At 40.9% G+C, this 18,367-nt stretch overlaps 1 protein-coding gene across 6 annotated transcripts in view; it reads left to right on the top strand.

The window, feature by feature from the left end:
• The window catches only part of adirf (adipogenesis regulatory factor), a 296,791-nt gene that overhangs the window by 192,084 nt on the left and 86,340 nt on the right, over positions 1–18,367 (top strand). Inside the window, exon 1 of one of the 6 annotated variants that reach the window (XM_079672415.1) lies at positions 6,923–7,021. The exons of the other annotated variants lie outside the window; for them this stretch is intronic. The gene's annotated coding sequence lies outside the window, so the exon portion shown is untranslated. Of the gene's footprint in view, positions 1–6,922; positions 7,022–18,367 lie in introns of those variants that run through there. 6 annotated transcript variants of the gene reach the window in all.

Here is an 18,367-nt window from a genome sequence, read left to right as displayed (position 1 = left end):
ATAGTTTATCTTTGTTTCTCAAACGGTATTGAGAAACATTATGAAAGGTAATTCAAAACTATGCCAAAGTCATTAAAGAGCCAAGTAAATAGAATATTGAAATTAGCTCAAATAAATTAAAACTAAATAAATTAACTCTGAATTTCAGTGTCCACACCTAATTTTTAATAATACAAGTATAATTTATTCTTATTATTTTCATTAAATTCAAGGTTACAGTTTTAAATATATATAATTCTAATACTAAATAATTGAGTGTACTATAACTATTTAGTATAACTACTTTTTCTGCAGGCTACCATTGTTGTGTTCGGATATCCAGTAGTAAACAAACATTTTGCCCTTGGACAATACTGCAGACATGAAAATGAGCACAGCATTTTAGTCTCTCAATAAAGAAAAAGTTGTATTTCCTTATCCTCTTTAAAAGTCCAACGTATTCCTGATTGGCAGGCAGTGTTTCTGTCCTGGCGTGCACCGAGCAGAAGGCAGGAAGCAGTCTGCAGCGCCTGGCTGTGACACCGCTTACCAATGAGCTTCCACGCTGTCCTAAGAAAATCCTTCATTTCCTTCCTCGTGATACTGTCTATTGTATGACACAGCCCAACCCTGCTTACGTGGTCTATCCTTCTTTTTAACACAATCAAAAACATGTAGGGAAATGAAATTGTTGACATATGGATGCAGATAATGTTACTTGAGGTCAGTGAATGAAGCAGTGCACAAATGATGAGCTATTTTGGCCACTGAGGCTGGGCACAAGCCAATGAAAAAGATGAACTGTCTTCCTTTTAAAAACCCATGGTGAATATCATTAGCTTGCCTGGTGCTTTACAGAATATTAAAACAAGAGAAAACGCTCCAATTAGCTTAACATTGAACTAAGTAGTTCAGTCTGAATAATTTCTCATCAGTTAAAATCTTGACTACTTGCCCTATCCTTGAAAAGCACCATATTTGTTTTACTTTGACATCAAAGGTTATCGTGACTAATGCAGCACTGACTTTTCTTTCAAATCAGTTTCACATCTTGTTTTTTTTATACTTTCCTCATTCAGTGCTCCTCATCTCTCTTCTATATCACTAAGGATGTATTACATGTGTTGTTTACACCACCCTCTTGATTGTGGCAGTCGTTGTCTATGAACTGAGGACATCATTAGGTTACAGCTCACATCATTACAGAGGGAAGTGCTTCTGTGGCACTACCTGTTGTTCCGTACTGCCTCTACCCATGTGAAGAAGGTAGAAGCATGGAGAGAGGCCTCCTCAGAGAGTGGCTCAGTGATGCACGAGGACATCGAACTCTGGATTAAAGACTACAAGGACATGCCGCGCTTTGTTTGTGTCGAGAGCAGTATGTCGGACAGGCAGCGGTGCACAGGCCCGCCTCAGGGGACTGTACTGTTACCTACAGCAACATTCATACGTCTCAGTGCTGACCGTAACTCTGCCGGCTTCATACCCACTGGATTGGAAATTTAACATATATATGAAGTTTTGGCTGAATGCCTTTTTTGAACTGTTTCTTCAGCATTTCTCTGTGCCCATACTTTCAGCCATGACAATCTTAAGCCTCATTTTCTTGTATTTATGGATTACTGAAATCTCTAAGAGACACTTGAGCACTTGTTCAAACTATACATTTGAGAGCCTTAACTTTAAGAAAACCGTTAAGCAATTGCTTTGGGGAACCATTTCCTTGAATTTCACTACATTTCAATTTAAATTTCTAAATCAAACTTGAGTGAATTCACCAGTGGTTGCAGTATGAAATAGCTGGATTTAAACAGCTACTATACCAGTCGAATTTGTGACTGGTACGTTAACTTCACTTTAGATTTACGTAACTCTGGATTATGTTCAGAGAGTAATCTACCAAGGGATGCATTGGTTATTTCCAAGGATGAAAATCAAAGCCTGGTGGCAAGCCTTGTTAGGGGTGTGATACAAACCAGATGCTTGTTAATGACGGAAATGTCAAGCAAGCAACTGCTGACACCTGTCAGCGTGCAGGGGAGCTACACACTGCAGGCCTGCAGGCAGTGGAGGGTGAACATCACCTGGATTGGTCTGATAATGTAAGAGGGCAGATTAAACTGTTGTTTCTGTGAAAGCAAACCACTGTACACACTCTATAATTAGGGTTGTTAGCAGCGGACTGTGTGCTCATATCCCCATTGAACTACAATAACACCATGAGAACAAAGGCTAATATCAGAGCAGAGCATGAAAACAAACCTGTACACATTTCACATCCTCATTACCAAGTCTATATAGAGTTATGTAGCTTCTCCTGCATCTGCCGTATCCCCTGAAAGGTGTAACATATAGTGCATTAGTCCCTCATTTGTGCCATCAGCCATCAAATAGCACTGGGCTTTGTGCCGGGCTCCGGAAGCAGGCGGCTGCTCTGCCTATACGAACCACCTTCCCTGACATGCCGGTGCTTTGATCTTTGCACAGTCCGCTCTCAGGCTGCATGTATCAACATGACAATAATAAGGGGGAAAAAAGAAAATGAACAAGAAAGAATATAGAGAGAATACATAACAAATATTCTAAGGTATACTATATTATAAAATGTTTCCAGAAGTTGTTTGATTGGTAGAACAGTTTGCGGTTGTCCTCCGTGAAAGGTCTGATTTTTAAGGAGACATTAGCTTCAGTAGTAATGCAATATGTGTGTATTTTGCCAATCCAGGTGTCAACCAAATAGTTGTTTACAATTCACAAACTATGATGTCCACTGTGTATGTAGTGGGGCCAAGTGGAGATAGAGTAAGAGCATTTTTAGACTCTATTGTTTGACACATTCCTGAATGAAACATAATGTATCTTCAGGGTTTCATTTCAAACACAGCTGTGGATTGGCGAGAACGAGCCTCTGGAGAATAGGGATTCATACAGCTGTAGACGACTGTTCACTGCATCCACACATATAAATCAGGCGCTAGATCCGGGAGAAATTGACCAATTTTATATCAACTATGCTTTTTTGTAAAAGTAACCAACATTTTTGACAGTTCCAATGCACACCTCCATCCAATGATGGCAAAAAAAGTGACACAAATATCTAGGAATGTTGCCAAGTTTGTATCTATGCTAAATCTTTGAAGAAAGAAGTTACAAAAATAACATATGTTGAAGGCTATATATCTTAGAGAAGCTTGAATATTAGTGTTGGAAATCGCCACTGATTTCCCAAATCAATAAAATTCTCATTCATAAGGTCCCAATTCAAATAGATTTCTGATTTGTTATTCAAACTATAATACACATTCTGCACAAGAAAATATCAGGGAACTGTTCCTGTTCATTTTAAAAGAAAGAAAAATGTACATAAAATGGACCCAAACAGTTACCTACTTTTGGATACCTTACATATGTCTTTGCTTTTGTCAAGCTCTTTCCTGTATCAAGTCTTTTTAAAACGAATATTAAACCCACGTCTGTTTTAGTTCTCGCTTTCAGCATAAAAGGTGTATAAAAAAAAGGTAAATTGTGAGACATCATTAATCCATATTGCATCATTCAGTGGAAGATTGGTTTGAATTGGATTGCATTTTATTTTCATACCCAGACTGATTGATTATTGTGTCTTTTCTTCTCCCTGCCACGTTGGACCTTTTTATAGTAGTTTTATTGAAGGATGTAGTTCAGTATGTGTTCTATAAAATAAATTCAATCATACACTATATATACATGACTCACCTTATTGCACACTGTGGAACAGAGCAGCAGAGGTATCTGATGGAGCAGGAAGTCTATTACAAGACAATAACTCATCAATCTTCTAGCTCTCAGCCACTCCATAACTTTACATACCAAGACACTCACATCCAAAGGAGATTCATAACAATGAATCTTGTTTAAATGGAATCTAATTTGCTCCATTTAGGCAGCATATACAGTATGTGCAGACACTAAAACTGAGGAAGAAGGGGAGTTATGAGACATTAACTTGTATATGAGTTTGTAGTGGGTGTTATATTGAAAACTGACACATTCCTCACAGGTAGATATGTGGGCTTGGTGAGTCAAGACATAGTTGTAAGTGTTAATGCAGTCGCAGGAGAGGAGAGAAGGAGCTCACAGCCAGAGCTGCTGCTGCTGCTGCGTAGGTGTGGCGCTTACTGAATGCGGAGGTAGCCGAGGTGTTTTACACATGGTGCGAGCTCAAAAGAGGACGGAGGAGTTATTTGATTTTGTCTTTTGTAGATCTCCTGTTTATCTCCAGAGAACAGTTGACTGGTCAAAACTGTTATCCTTTACTGCAAGGGCGGTGATCCTTCTTATGATGCCCAAGGATATAACTCTTTTATCACGTCATGTGTGTTTGTTTGTATTTCTTTCGTATCTTGCAAAAAGTCTTAATGTAAACTAAACTCATATGTTATCTCATGACATTGAACATGGCATATTATTGGTATACTGAACATAAAGCTGAACAGTTTAGTAGAAAAATAAGTCGATCAACAGAATATTAATCTGCAACTATTTAACTATTAGATTCATTATTTAATGCATTTTAAGCAAAAATGCCAAACGCTTATTTCCAGCTTCTCACATTTAAGAAATGATTACTTTCAATGATTGATATCATTAAAATTGACACGTAAAATGTTACTAATACTTTATACAACAACAAAAAACAAGCTGACAATCAAAGGAGAATGTTCTGATCGAATGTCTTTCAGTTGTGCTGTTGTAAATTGACTACATGAGCTGGCAGGAGGAAGAGTAAAGAAAAAGTGCTCTTGATGGATCTCCTCAATAAAAAGGTCTAGGTTAATCCTGCATGTGTGCCTTATCAGCCTATTTCATTTGTGTTACCCCTTTCCTCTTTAACACACTCACATCCCATGTGTGCTCCAATTATTGCATGAAGATGGGATTGAAGGAGGGCGGGAGGTTAAAAGGTAAGGTGCTGGCTGCAGAGGCGTTGAGAGAGCCGTGTGCACCACACAGTTAATAATTGGGCCGATAGTAAGTAAGCCTGGAGCGTGTGACTCTTATCTCTAATGGTTACAGCGCGTGGCTTTAGGGTTCCTGCGCGCTACACACCTTTAATTACGAGTGGACTACTGGGACATTCGCTGACACATCACTCAGACCTTCCCATTGATGCAGTCCCATCACTTTGAAGTGTTCATCATATTGCATGTCAATAATTGTACAAGAGATTAAAAATGTGATTATGCAGAATGTTTTCGCACCACAAAGCTAGTAGCTCTTTATGAAATTGATCAAGGCTCTCTTAATTTCCTCTGAAACTTTATTGTACTCATTTGAACTGTTGGTCTTTAAGAGAGAAGCAGACATGATAGAAGTGTTAATAGCAAGTTGTGACTGAATACTTGGCACATGCCATCTCTTTGTGTTCACATCAAGTTACTAAGCTGAAACACGCACACGGTAGTGTCAAAGTTGCATAGTTTATGGACCCGTTTCCTCTTAAAAACAATTCATCTTGACGTGACCTCCGATGTGTCAGCAAAAACAAGAGCCCGACTCAATTCCGAGGCGAGGGGTTAAGGAATGGCCTGTGATCGAGCACGGCTTTCACCCCTTGTGATTAAACACACAAACTGACACCCTGTGTTTGATGAACAATCTATTATTCTTTTAATAAATCTTTCCGTGCAGAACGTGATGGACAAGGCAGATCAAGTGGGCGAGGGTCAAAGCAGAAGTGTGCTGAACTGAGAATAATAAACAGGATATGTTCAACATAACAAGACAGTCAGCCCTCAGGTTCTTTCAAAACTTTTTTAAGGCGATCTATTTTTTTAATGTCTTAAGTTGTTAGATTAGAGGCAAAGAACATATACATCAGCATGTGCAATACAGATAAAAACAGTATGAAAGCCACCACTTACAGTTCATTTCAGGCCAGAGAGATGGATGCCTTTTTCAAGTTGGTCGATGGACAGATAGATATCCCAGGGGCAGGTAATGATCCAGACTTTGAAAACCACAGGTCTATACTCTTGCCAGTCCACAAGAGAGAAACAAACAAAAGGTCATCCTCCTCCAGGCAAGAACAGCCCCTTTGGATCCATGCACACTAAATAACAGTAACTGGTTCATTTGAATTTGTGGTTAGTCACTTCCATGTGGTTAGGGTTATTGTTTCTGAGCATTGGGAGATGAAGGTAACAGTATTGTTTTCACATTTGAATACATCTTAACAAGAAGTCACTCAGTAGCATGCATGTGTTCTCCCAATCTGACAATCCCCACAGTCCCTGTTAACTCTGTTGGCAACTTTGCTCTTCTAGATGACACAATAGTTATATAAGGGCGGGTGTGTAGAGTGATTTCTTATCAAACACCCCACATTGGTTTGACAGGAGAACATAAGAAAAGTTTCTCCTTTTGTTTTCATGATGAAGTGTATCCGTGAAAAATGGAATTCCTGTCAGTAACAATGTTTCCAATTCCAAAGGTGACAGGTTTCCACAAAAAAGAAGGGAATAGAAATGTTATAAACAAAGACTTCACAAGTCGCTCCTGTATCATAATCCGTTCACCTCCATTTATCTGTTTGCTAAGTACCATGCATGAGTCAATTATACATGGTTTCAGACTATGTGGATGTTTTCAAAATGGCTCCAGGGATCCGCTGTCGGTCGCTCCCCTGATCGGCCCATTTCTTTGGTCACAACCGAAATATCTCAACAATTGTGGTCAGTAATGGATTCCACAGTATGAATCCTATTGACTTTAGTGATACATTGACTTAACCTCAGTCACTGTAAGCAGGTTGACATCTGTGTTTGGACACTGGGCTGCATTACCTTGAAATTAGCGTATGTTTCCTACAGGATACATCAATCGGATTGCTTATCCTCTGGTGCCAACATATGATCGACATTTTGGAATTTAAGTTTGTGAAATTATATTCTCTTAAAAATGGAATGTACTTTGTGTTGAGCGCTATATGGCTAGGCTCATTTTGAATTGTATTTTTGTTTTGTTTCAACGATAGCCGACCCTTTGGTAACCAAACAAGGAAGTAGGTAAAAATTCTTATAAGCAGTTACATTTCTAACTTTAAATATGAAATCCATAATGCTAATAAGAACATGTTGTTATGCTTAAAACAATTGTGAACATGTCAAACATTATGCCTGATAATTAAGCATGCTAGCATGTACTGGGCTGCTGTGGCTCAGTGGATAGAGTGCTGGACTTCAAATCAGGGGGTACCAAGTTCGAGTCCCACTGCAGTCCGCATGTCATTGTGTCCCTGGGCAAGACACTTCACCCCAAATTGCTCCTGTGGGGATTGTCCACTGTACAACAGTAAGTCGCTTTGGATAAAAGCGTCTAACAAATGACATGTAATGCAATGTGACTTTTAAATGCGAAAAACACTGTTGTAAACAAAAGAAGACTAGCCTCACAGAGGAACTTGCATGGCTATAGACTCTTAGACTTGTCTTAACATTCGGCATCATTAGAATACATTGTAACATTGTTACATTGTTGGTTAAAAGCACAACAAATTATTATTTGAAACTGATTAACAGTATTTCCAATACTGTACCTACAGTAAAGTGCATTTCTATCAGTCCACTCAGCAATAGACGAGTTCACACCCAGGACATTTTTCTGCGAGTCAACAGTGCTAACCACCCAGGGTGCCATGAGTGCAGGCAAAGACTGACCTCAAGGTGGCTTTTGAGGAAAGACGGGTCAAAAACATCAATAGGTGTGCGCAGCACATTTCCTTCCAAACCAGTCTTTAGCTTTTGAGAGACTCTCAGGTCACAAACAAGCTAACAAGCAAATGAAGGCAATCGCATTACGCATTGCATGACAGAGATAAATATTGCAGGTGTCAGTGCAGTGCTTTGCGTTCAAAATAATTTATTTTCATATCAAATACCAAGACTTCCCTTCTTTCCACTACAGCTCTTCTTGATGTGAATATGTCTAGGCTAGGCTTTGCAGAGTTAAGCTCAAAGACACCACTTGAGCTGGAGGTTAAGCTTTTAGCTTAGTGATGTGCGTTCTTTCTTTTGTGAGGTTGGTGGAGTGAACTTCTGGTTTAGACTCCTGGTCAATTGAGTGAGGATAAAAGACCAGGGGCCTCTTTTATAAACGGTGCTTACGCTCAAAAGATGGCGCATGCCAGTTTCTACGCAATGTTTGTGATTTATAAAAAACAAAATTGACGGGGAAATGTGTGGTCCTCCACGCAAACTCTGACCCACGCGTAGCCTACACCCAGGGTTGGGTTGTAACGGAATACATGTGACGGCGTTACGTAATCAGAATACAAAAATCAAGTAACTGTATTCAGCTCGCGTTACATTTGAAAAACAAGTACTTTCTTTCGTAAACCTGAAGTGAATACATTTTGGATTACTTATTGGAATTATTGGTGGAAAGATGGAACAAAAGTCTGCGTTTAAATCGTGTGTGTGTGTGTGTGTGTGTGTGTGTGTGTGTGTGTGTGTGTGTGTGTGTGTGTGTGTGTGTGTGTGTGTGTGTGTGTGTGTGTGTGTGTGTGTGTGTGTGTGTGTGTGTGTGTGTGTGTGTGTGTGTGTGTGTGTGTGTGTGTGTGTGTGTGTGTGTGTGTGTGTGTGTGTGTGTGTGTGTGTGGGTGGGTGGGTGGGTGGGTGGGTGGGTGTGGTTAAAACACATCAGGCTGCGGTCGCTCTTTAGCCTTATGATTCTGAAGGTAAACACAATGAAGGCACTTTGCGCTCCACTTCTCAGAGGCTGAGTTAGCCCTCCCGCTGCCTCCTGGTGCTGCAGAGATTTCATGAAGTGAAGGAGGTTTTCCTTATATAAAACAGCTGTGGGCAGCAGATACTGTGAGAGTCACGGACATGCATTCATAGATCAAGGCAGACTGGTGCACACACTCTCCTGTTTTGCCAATCTGGTGCTTAAACAAATATAACTCTACACCCCTGGCCGACATGTCCTTAAAATGAAGTCAGAGTTCGACATTTGAATTCATGTCCTGCCAACACTGGCAGGACAGAAGGCGACACGCCCGTTCTAAGCCGTGTCCCTCACTCCTCACATCCCAAGCTGCATCCCCAAAAAGTTCATTATGTTGTTACATCGTTTCAGATGTTATGTTTCAGTTGTGCTCTTGATAAGTCATTAAAACAGTAAAAAGACATTTCCTTTTGCTTTTTGTCTCTCCTGTAGGCCTACACCAAAACATACCCATCTGTGATGGAAAAAGAAAGTAATCCAAAAGTAATCTAAAAGTAATCTGATTACGTTTTTAAGACACGTAACTGTAACTGTATTCGGATTACTTTCAGAGCCATGTATTCAGTAATCAGTAACTGATTACATTTACAAAGTAACCCTCCCAACCCTGCCTACGCACTACGCACAAAAACGGCATTGGCAGAAGGAAGAATGGAGATAAATATGTGGAAATAATACCATAAATAAAATGTTACCTCATTTATCATATATGAAGAATTAATTTTCACAAATTGATTAAAGCCAATCTTAAAATGATTTAACAAACGCCTGTTTGAGACTCCTCAGTGCACACACAAACATAACTTGGAGAAATAAATAAATACGGAAATGTTATTGATCACCCCTCGATTATGTTCTCTTGTTAAGAAATGTATTCTCATAAATGATGCGGTAAACAGAAGGACAGAATTACTTTATATTACTTGCATTTCTTTAGGTTGTATAGATACGAGCATGGTTTATACTGTCATGTCTAATCATGTTTTATGCCGTACGCCGCCTACTTGATAAGTCGCTCGTAAAACACAGGAGGTATGGAAACTAAGAACACCATATGTGGTCAATTGTACAGCTAATATAACACAACACATTAGTTGTATTTCCTTTAACTGGTGGATTATGGATATAGTTGCTGATCAACAGCTGGAACACAAACCACCAAATACAAACAAATAATTCAGATCCAGTCGTCATGACTCCACTCCGGAGGGATTCCCCAATCATTTCTTGCTATCCCACAGTTTCTCATTGTTAGGGAATAATTTGGTTAGGTATTCAACCTTTGACAAAGTTCATCATTTTCTCCTCTCACTGTCTCCTTTCTCATGGCATAGGTCTACAGCCTTGGGTATTGCTGCTATCTCTCTTAAGGAGGAGCAGCATTGTTGTTGCCAGTCTATCACAGGGCACAAGCCGCCATGAGGTAGTTTACTGTTCAGGGACGAAGGTTCCCTGGCGCACATTCTTTTCTATGGACCAGAGCTCTAGTTAGATTCAGGGTCCATATTTGTTTAGTCTCACTGATAAAGAATGTTGATTATTACACTCCGAACTAGTTAAAACCTCGAGCTACAGAAAGAGTTCTTCAGAGTTGGTTTGGCAACCGCTGTGTCAACTCGTGACAAACCACCTGTCTTGTCAACTCTCCGGCCGTAACTCCAAATAAACCATCAGTGTTTGACATCAAACCTCCAGCTCTCCTCGTGTCTCTCTGAGTCCTGACTCTCCATTGCTACAGAAGTTTCCCCCACACTCATCAAGGGGGTGTGTCCTGTCCCCTGTACTGAAACACTGCCTGAGGAAGGTTAGGTTATGTGTCTTTTTTTTGTCATTAACCTTTTTCGGACCACTTATTTATTTATTTTGGTGAAGATCCGACCTCCATGCTGCTACTCTGGTTCAAACTGCATCCACCAAACAATATGATTTATCTCGACCTCCCCAAAATAACAAAAATCTCACACGGTGTGAGATGTCTTTTTTAGCTGTCATGTCCTGCGATCTACGTCATGCAGTCAGTCAAAATTGATATTAATACGGGCCGTTTCTTTGACTATTTATGGGCAAATATGGGCGTTACATGAAGCCCGCAAAAGCGCCGCATATCGAGTTGATTGTGATTCATAAAGGGAAACCGGTGTAGGACGTGCCGCACGCAAGTCCTACGCCGGCACGCAGTGTTTTATATATCGGGAAATGTGTGTATTTATTTGCTTTGTGCTACGTAAGCAACCTTCCCACGTGAATCCTTCACAAGACTTTATAAATGAGGCCCCTGAAGAGAAGAGTGAGAGATTTCAGCTGGCCCTCAGTCACAGCTTCACTCTGGGGAAAAGATAGGATTTTACATGTCTCACAAAGAGTGCACTTCTTGTCGCATTCAGGATCTTGGGATCTGACATTTGACTGTAATATTAAAGGTTCCTTTAAGATTTCCATTCAGATCCGATTTCCATATATTTTGTAAGCTGTTCAGGGTTCACTGAATCAGAAACATGCACCGCTGAGCGCATTGTTTGGCATATTGAAGCTGAGGTCTTGTTAACAATCACACATTTAAAAGGATGCAAAAGGAAAAGCAGGGTAAATAGTGGTTTAAGCTTTGCTCCCGTACAAATGTTCCTATCTCGCTACCAAAGCAAATTTTACAAATTCAGAGAGGACCGTGTCTTAGGTGCATTGCTAAATCCACAATAAGCAGAACAAGGTGTTAATGCGTCTTTGTAGAACCTTCTCAAAGTTCACGAGTGAACCATCTTCCATTTACAGTCAAGGAATGTCTCACCCCAACCTTCAGACCTATCTTTAAGGTATCTTGTCTGATTTGTATCAGAATAGATTTTTTACTCAACATTTCTCAATAGAAGGGTATTGATACGTGTTGTCCGGTAAAGATTGTGTGCAAAGATTACACCAATACAGAGCTGTAGAGAGATTTGATTTGAGTGTTTATCCACAGTTTTAACTTACTACTACTACTACTAACATGGTTACACACATTGAATGTTCTGTATAAGTTACACTCAACTTTAAGCAGGTATCCCTATTGTAAGTGCCATCATTTCAGCTGCATTTTAAATATGATTTGGCTACTAAAAAACACATTTCTAATACCCTTTTTATTATCATAAATATTTGTGGCTGAAAAATGAATAAACGTTAGATACATTTTGCTTAAATGGGACTGTTTTCTGAGTGTTTTTACTTTTAGACCAGTTGACAAGTCTCAATTTTAAAGTTGATATCATTTGTCGCTTGGAACATCTCTAGTTACTGAAGAGAAATCCGGCCTATGAATAGCTAGAATCTGAAGCACTAAGATGTTGCTTGTTGGTTTTTTTCCTTTAAAATTACAGTATCAATTAAAAAATCTTTGAATACCAGTAAAATATCTTGAAAGACTTGACGTCAGATGTCTCAGGCGAATACCTGTGTGCTGGAAGAATTGAAAAATGATAAAAAGTTAGCACTTCATGGATCACTGCAGTTAATGTTTACCGATGGCAGATCACACGTGCTTATAGAGCAGGGTCCCTGGGAGAGGGGAGCAGCTGTAGGAATCAAAGATGCTGTAACCCCCTTGTATAACTAATGTATGACTGCGTATGCCTACCGTAATGTGATCTGACAACGCAACACAGTGCTTTTGCAAAGGGATATGGATAAGTTGTTCACCAGAGTCCACGCGCAGTGGGGGTATGACTCTGAAGTCATGCAGCTTGATGTAACTTGACAACATAGGATTATTTATATATAGTAAATATATAGAGAAGGAAAATATTGGATGCAAGGAGCAGCACCCAGCAGGTATGTGCCTTAAGATGTCACCCCCCTCACATGAATCAACAGTAGAGCGGGAGAGGATGGCGGGTGTGTGGTGCCGGGGGGCTACAGAGACCTTATCATAAAAGCAGCGAGCGGAGCAATCATGTACACAACAGCATGCATTACCCCATCCATTGCTTGCACTTGTGTCCTTTGAATTTTACAAGCGATGAAATCACAAGTAGTGCTATGCAATTATTTTCAACCAAGCAAATTAAACAACACAACAGCTGGTAACTTTAATCATCTACACAAGGACACACACGTAGATTTGATTTTTGTTGGGGTAACGGCATAATATATGGCACCTTGTCTCAAGGTCAAGAGGGAAATGTATTCAGCACAAACTCTGCACTAAGTACCTACATAATATTATGTTTGCTGGATGGTAAAGGACGCTGTCATAAAGGATGTGTGTAAAACAAATTGCAATCTGTCTGTCAGCTCATGTTAAATGGAGCACCATTGATGAGACATGCAATCTGGCGTCTGCTTTTGTTAGAGGCAAACGCTCGCTTATGAGTCATGGCATTTAATATAGATTTTATACATTGCATACATTTTGGGGAGGATGGAAGCAAGGTGAAACATATTGTTCCTGTCGTTATTTGATGACATCATGTTGTTGGCCAGCAAATGTCAGAAATGACCTTCAAGAGGAATAAATATTGTCAAATATTTAATCCCATTTACGTTGAAAGATGCATGCCTGATACAGTTTATATGCAGAAGTATTCCTGAGTGTAAAAATAGGGTTCAAACACCGCGAGCCATGCAAATCAGTGGAAATGTGTTCCAATTTCCCTTTCACCTCAGCTGATGTGGAGGAATTAACTGTCAATCCGGCTGTAGCCTTTCTCCACGCCTTTAATGTAAGATCTGTGCGAACGTTTTATGAATTTACTTTCTAATCCTCACAGTCATGAAATCCCTCCATTTGTATACCAACAAGAGCATTTATTATTCTGCCAGCACTGCATTCAAAGGGGCTGGTGTGGCAGGGAGGTCAAACATGAATCAGAGCGGCTCTCTAATATAAAAATATCGCCTCAAAGCAGCCAGCAGGAGAGGCAGTTAGAGATATGGGAAAACGCCAAGATCCATGTTTGCAGTAGTGCTCCCGCCTGTTGGTGACTGCAATACTACGTACAGTAAGATACAGTGCTGTCGTTGGACGCGGGGGATCGCCATCCCCCCACTTTTTTGAAGCATGATTTTTTTTGAATAGTCTAATAAATATAAAATCATTGCCAGTGTTATCGGTTGCAAGTGCGTATTTGTTGTAATAATGAGGAAAACATAATAAGTTTCACAGTAATTATAATAAAAATGTAGCTCAAGTATTTATGCAACTTGATTGAAGCGTGTGAGTGTGTGAGGGGCAGCACTGTGTCTGTGTGTGTGGTGACCAGGTGTCCCTTTTTGTGCGGGACTGCACACATAGCATTTGTATCATTTGTCCCACGTCCCACAAATTGAGACTATGTCCCGCATTTGAGTGACAGTCGCACAGAAAGGCCTGCTCGGTTCGCTGACGGGCCGGCACCGCCCTTTATTATCATATTTTTTAAAAGGCACCATGTAAATTGCGCTGACAGGCGACAGAGGTCCACAGTGTACCACCCCCGTTGACAGTTAACGAGCGCGTCGATAGTGTCTCTCCCCACTACACCACTGGTAAGATAGTAATATATGATCTTGATAATCATTGTCCTCATCATGGCGTTGAATAACCTGAAATCCAGTTCTTTGATTAGATCCACAGATGCTTAGCTTCAAGAAAAGAAATCCATTAATGCTTCCAGCTATGCGCCCGTGTATTACCCCTGCTACTGATCCTCTGCGTTGTCACCATGAATGAGAATATGTTCTTAGTGAACTCAGCCAGCAAATTAAGGATATACAAAAAAAAAATCCATCATGTTCTTTTTTGTTGGTCTGCTGTTCTACACAGATGCCCCTTTTAACATCTCACTCATCAATTGACACCACTTCCCACTGCCACCATGCACAACAAGAAAATTAGGGGGGGTTGTAAAAAACTAAAAGAATAGAAGAGCAGGTGACATATTGTTAGGATGACAGCCTGAGTTTATGGCATGAAAGGAAACCTGCCTTTTTTGTTAGCGCATTCACTCTTCCCACCTATGCTTTGTCAGGATAGACAGCGTGCCCCACTAAGACAGCGCATGCATACTAATGGAGGCTCACATCCACCTCTGCAGCCACAGAGCGGTCAGAAGTGGCAGCCTGCCGCCTTGCGTCGCTGCGTGGCACTAGTACCACTTACCTCTGCTGCAGGCTGTGCTTCCACATCCCCCCGCCGCCTGTACACTGTAGGGGGGAGAGGTCTTACTGTCCCTTTACTTTACAGCTGTGGGCTTATGTCTGTGTCTCAAATAACTGGACGTACGTGTGCATGAGAGGAATACATAATTCAATCCCAGCAGGGCCTTGTCAGTACATATTTGTGACAGATAGAAAGTGTTAAAAAGGGGTTACTGTTTTATGTAGCATTTCCAGGCGTCAACAGAGTGCTCTGACATCAAAGCGTGTGTCATTATTATGCTTTCAGGGGGAAAAAGTTCACATCCATCAGCTGGAAATGCACTCCTCTTTCAAGTAGCTGGGGTGGCTGGTATTGTGTCTCTTAACACTTTGCTGATAAATATTCACGCCCTGTAAATATTTGAGGGCCAAACGACATGCAGTGTCGTTTATTTTAATCATATTGCACCTTTCATTATTTTTTCTGAGGCTAACAAAATCAATCTCTGCAGAATGTGCAAAGATGCATTTAATTTTCCCTCGCTATTAATCTCCAGCCCAATGAGATGATTAATTACACTGTAATAAAGGCTTGTCGCAGTTGGAACTGTGTCTTTATTCATGAAAGGAGCTGCATTTACATTTAAATGTATTAATGGAAGAGATGTTCGTATCTGCCTGGGCTGAGGTTGGAGGGCAGGATGGGCTCAGAGCAGGCACAACAGATGTGGTCCTCTGTGTGAAAACCAAACTGAGAATCATGCATGAATGGCCAGTGTGTTTTTTAAAAACTGCCGCACAAACCTCATGCATTTTTTTGTTTGCGTTTGGTGAGAGGAAAGACAAATTGGTCCCTTGACAGTCCAGATAAATAGTTAAAAGCATCTTGTGACCTCCTCCATAGTTAATGTTAACTGTGATTACAGTGGGGGAGGTCATTTCAAATAAGCAGAGGGGGACTTGAGGTTACTTTTACCCTTAGAACTTTTACCCTCCGGCCTCCGGGCCTTATACGGATCGCGAGACCATTTGGTACGGCCCTCGAGATCATTTATAAACAAAGAAAGAAAAAAATGTAAAAAATCTAGACCGCAAAATAATTAAACAAGCGAGTGCCTGTTTTTCCTGGCCAAGGTCAGGGTCCTTGAACACAAGAGGAGCCTAACGTGTCATCACGTGGTATATGTCTCGACTGACAGGGGTGCAGCGAGAGCACCAGAACGCCGCTTTGCCACTTCAGAAATTGCAGTACCCGGCCCGTCTACACTACAGGCATCAAAAAATCTTGAAGCTGGGCGTGTCTGAAGCTTGGCGATTTTTTGCGACCAACAACCAATCACATGAATCTCCCGCCCCCGATATACAAAGCAATAGCAATGTTAAAACGAAGTAAACTGGATATACTCTCCAAACAGGCGAAAAACCTACCAGTTTCACCCACTGTCTCTGCCACCTCCCTCCATGCCTGGTTCCTCCGGTTTGTATCCCGGTAAATAGTTCTGGTCGTAAAGAACTGGGTGATTTGCTACCGTAATATCTCGTTTGGAATATGAGGAAATGAACTGCGGTCTGGCTCTCCCAGCTTGCACGCAGTTTGATTGGCTGCGCTTGCACTGGCGGGATTTGCATAAACGGCATTTGATTGGCTGATGCCAAGCATCGAGCCTCAAAAGTTGAACATTGTTCAACTTTTGATGCCGATAGATGCTCGTGATGCTTGCAAAGCCATGCCATGCTCCCCACAATGCAGTTCGGTGAAGATTAAAAATCTTCTACGTCACCCCATTCAAGTGAATGGGCGAAGCGTTGAAAGCATTTTTCGATGCCTGTAGTGTAGACGGGCGTGCCGCAGTTTTTGCATGTCCGTGTCTTTAGTTATAAGCCCAGTCCCGTCTACACTACAGGCATGAAAAAATCTTGGAGCTGGGCGTGTCTGAAGCTTGGCGATTTTTTGCGAGCAACCAATCACATGAACCTCCCGCCCCTGACATACAAAGCAATAGCAATGTTAAAACGAAGTAAACTGGATATGAACTCTCCAAACAGGCGAAAAAACTATCAGTTTCACCCACTGTCTCTGCCACCTCCCTCCATGCCTGGTTCCTCCGGTTTGTATCCCGGTAAATAGTTCCGGTCATAAAGAACCGGGTGATTTGCTACCGTAATATCTCGTTTGGAATATGAGGAAATGAACTGCGGTCTGGCTCTCCCAGCTTGCACGCGGTTTGATTGGCTGCGCTTGCACTGGCGGGATTTGCATAAACGGGATTTCATTGGCTGATGCCAAGCATCGAGCCTCAAAAGTTGAACATTGTTCAACTTTTGATGCCGATAGATGCTCGTGTTGCTTGCAAAGCCATGCCATGCTCCCCACAATGCAGTTTGGCGAAGATTCAAAATCTTCTACGTCACCCCATTCAAGTGAATGGGCGAAGCGTTGAAAGCATTTTTTGATGCCTGTAGTGTAGACTGTCATACTGATCATACAGTCAATAACTCTGTTGTTATTAGCATCTGGTTAGCTAGCTATGCTAACAAATATAAGAAGTTTTTTCTCCAACCAGTGAGGTAAAGGCACATCTTTATATGATCATTATAGTAAACAGGTATAAAATACTATATGACAGTAAAAAAAAAGTTGTTATTAATAAACAAGAATACAGTTTGAAAGGGGAGTGATTTGTAAAATATCCATAAAGAAAATTAAATCTGCTTAGAGTTGTGTTTCATGGGTGTTGGGAGATGTATCCATAGATCTCTTCATGTTGCTCTCAAAGTGCACCAGATTGATGCTTTTAACTTCAACATTTAAAAAAAATCCCCCCCCCAAATCATGTCCACATGGATAGGAAACTAAATACATTTGCACACATCTTCTGTTCATATCTTTCTGTTTTGCATACGCATGATGGCGAAAAGGCGAAATAAATGGGCTGTGATTTTAGTATTTTTAAGCAGAGGTCAATAATTTGTACGACCCTCGGAGGATGTTGAAAATATTTAAATGGCCCTTGAGAGGAAAAAGGTCCCCCACCCCTGCCTTAGAGTATTGCAAATAATTTGACCTTCAGAGGGTTTTTAAGGGAATGTCATTCAGCCATGTAAAGAGAATCGGCTTGTGTTAATGCCGAGGTATGCTGCTTGAATACAGAAGAGCCTCAAAATATGTTTGGCTTACAGCTTCCCTACTAATAATGAAGCCCTGCCCATCGGTACTCCAGGAGGAGATAAATGGATGCTGTCTGCTGGTATGTCCGGCTCTCCAATCCGACATGCACTCCCTCTCCCTCTCTTTATCTCTCCTCCTCTGTCTCTCTCTCACTCTTCTCTCAAGCATATTTGCCTGCTTGCTCCCGCATTATCACACAAACACGCCTGCACATACCCTCAGAAAAAAAAGGGGATGGGGGGATGGAATGCATGAGTTAAGTTTTAATAAGGGAGAGAGGTAATTTGAAAAGTCTTTGGAGGTGTTTGGAAATGTATCAATAACAAACAGCTGGGATTTCATGCATGGGAGCATTTGGTG

The sequence above is a fragment of the Notothenia rossii genome (assembly GCF_949606895.1).
Source record: "Notothenia rossii genome assembly, chromosome: 3".
Taxonomy (NCBI): domain Eukaryota; kingdom Metazoa; phylum Chordata; class Actinopteri; order Perciformes; family Nototheniidae; genus Notothenia; species Notothenia rossii.
Note: the sequence above shows the minus strand (reverse complement) of the source record. Positions and strands in the feature narration are given on the sequence as shown.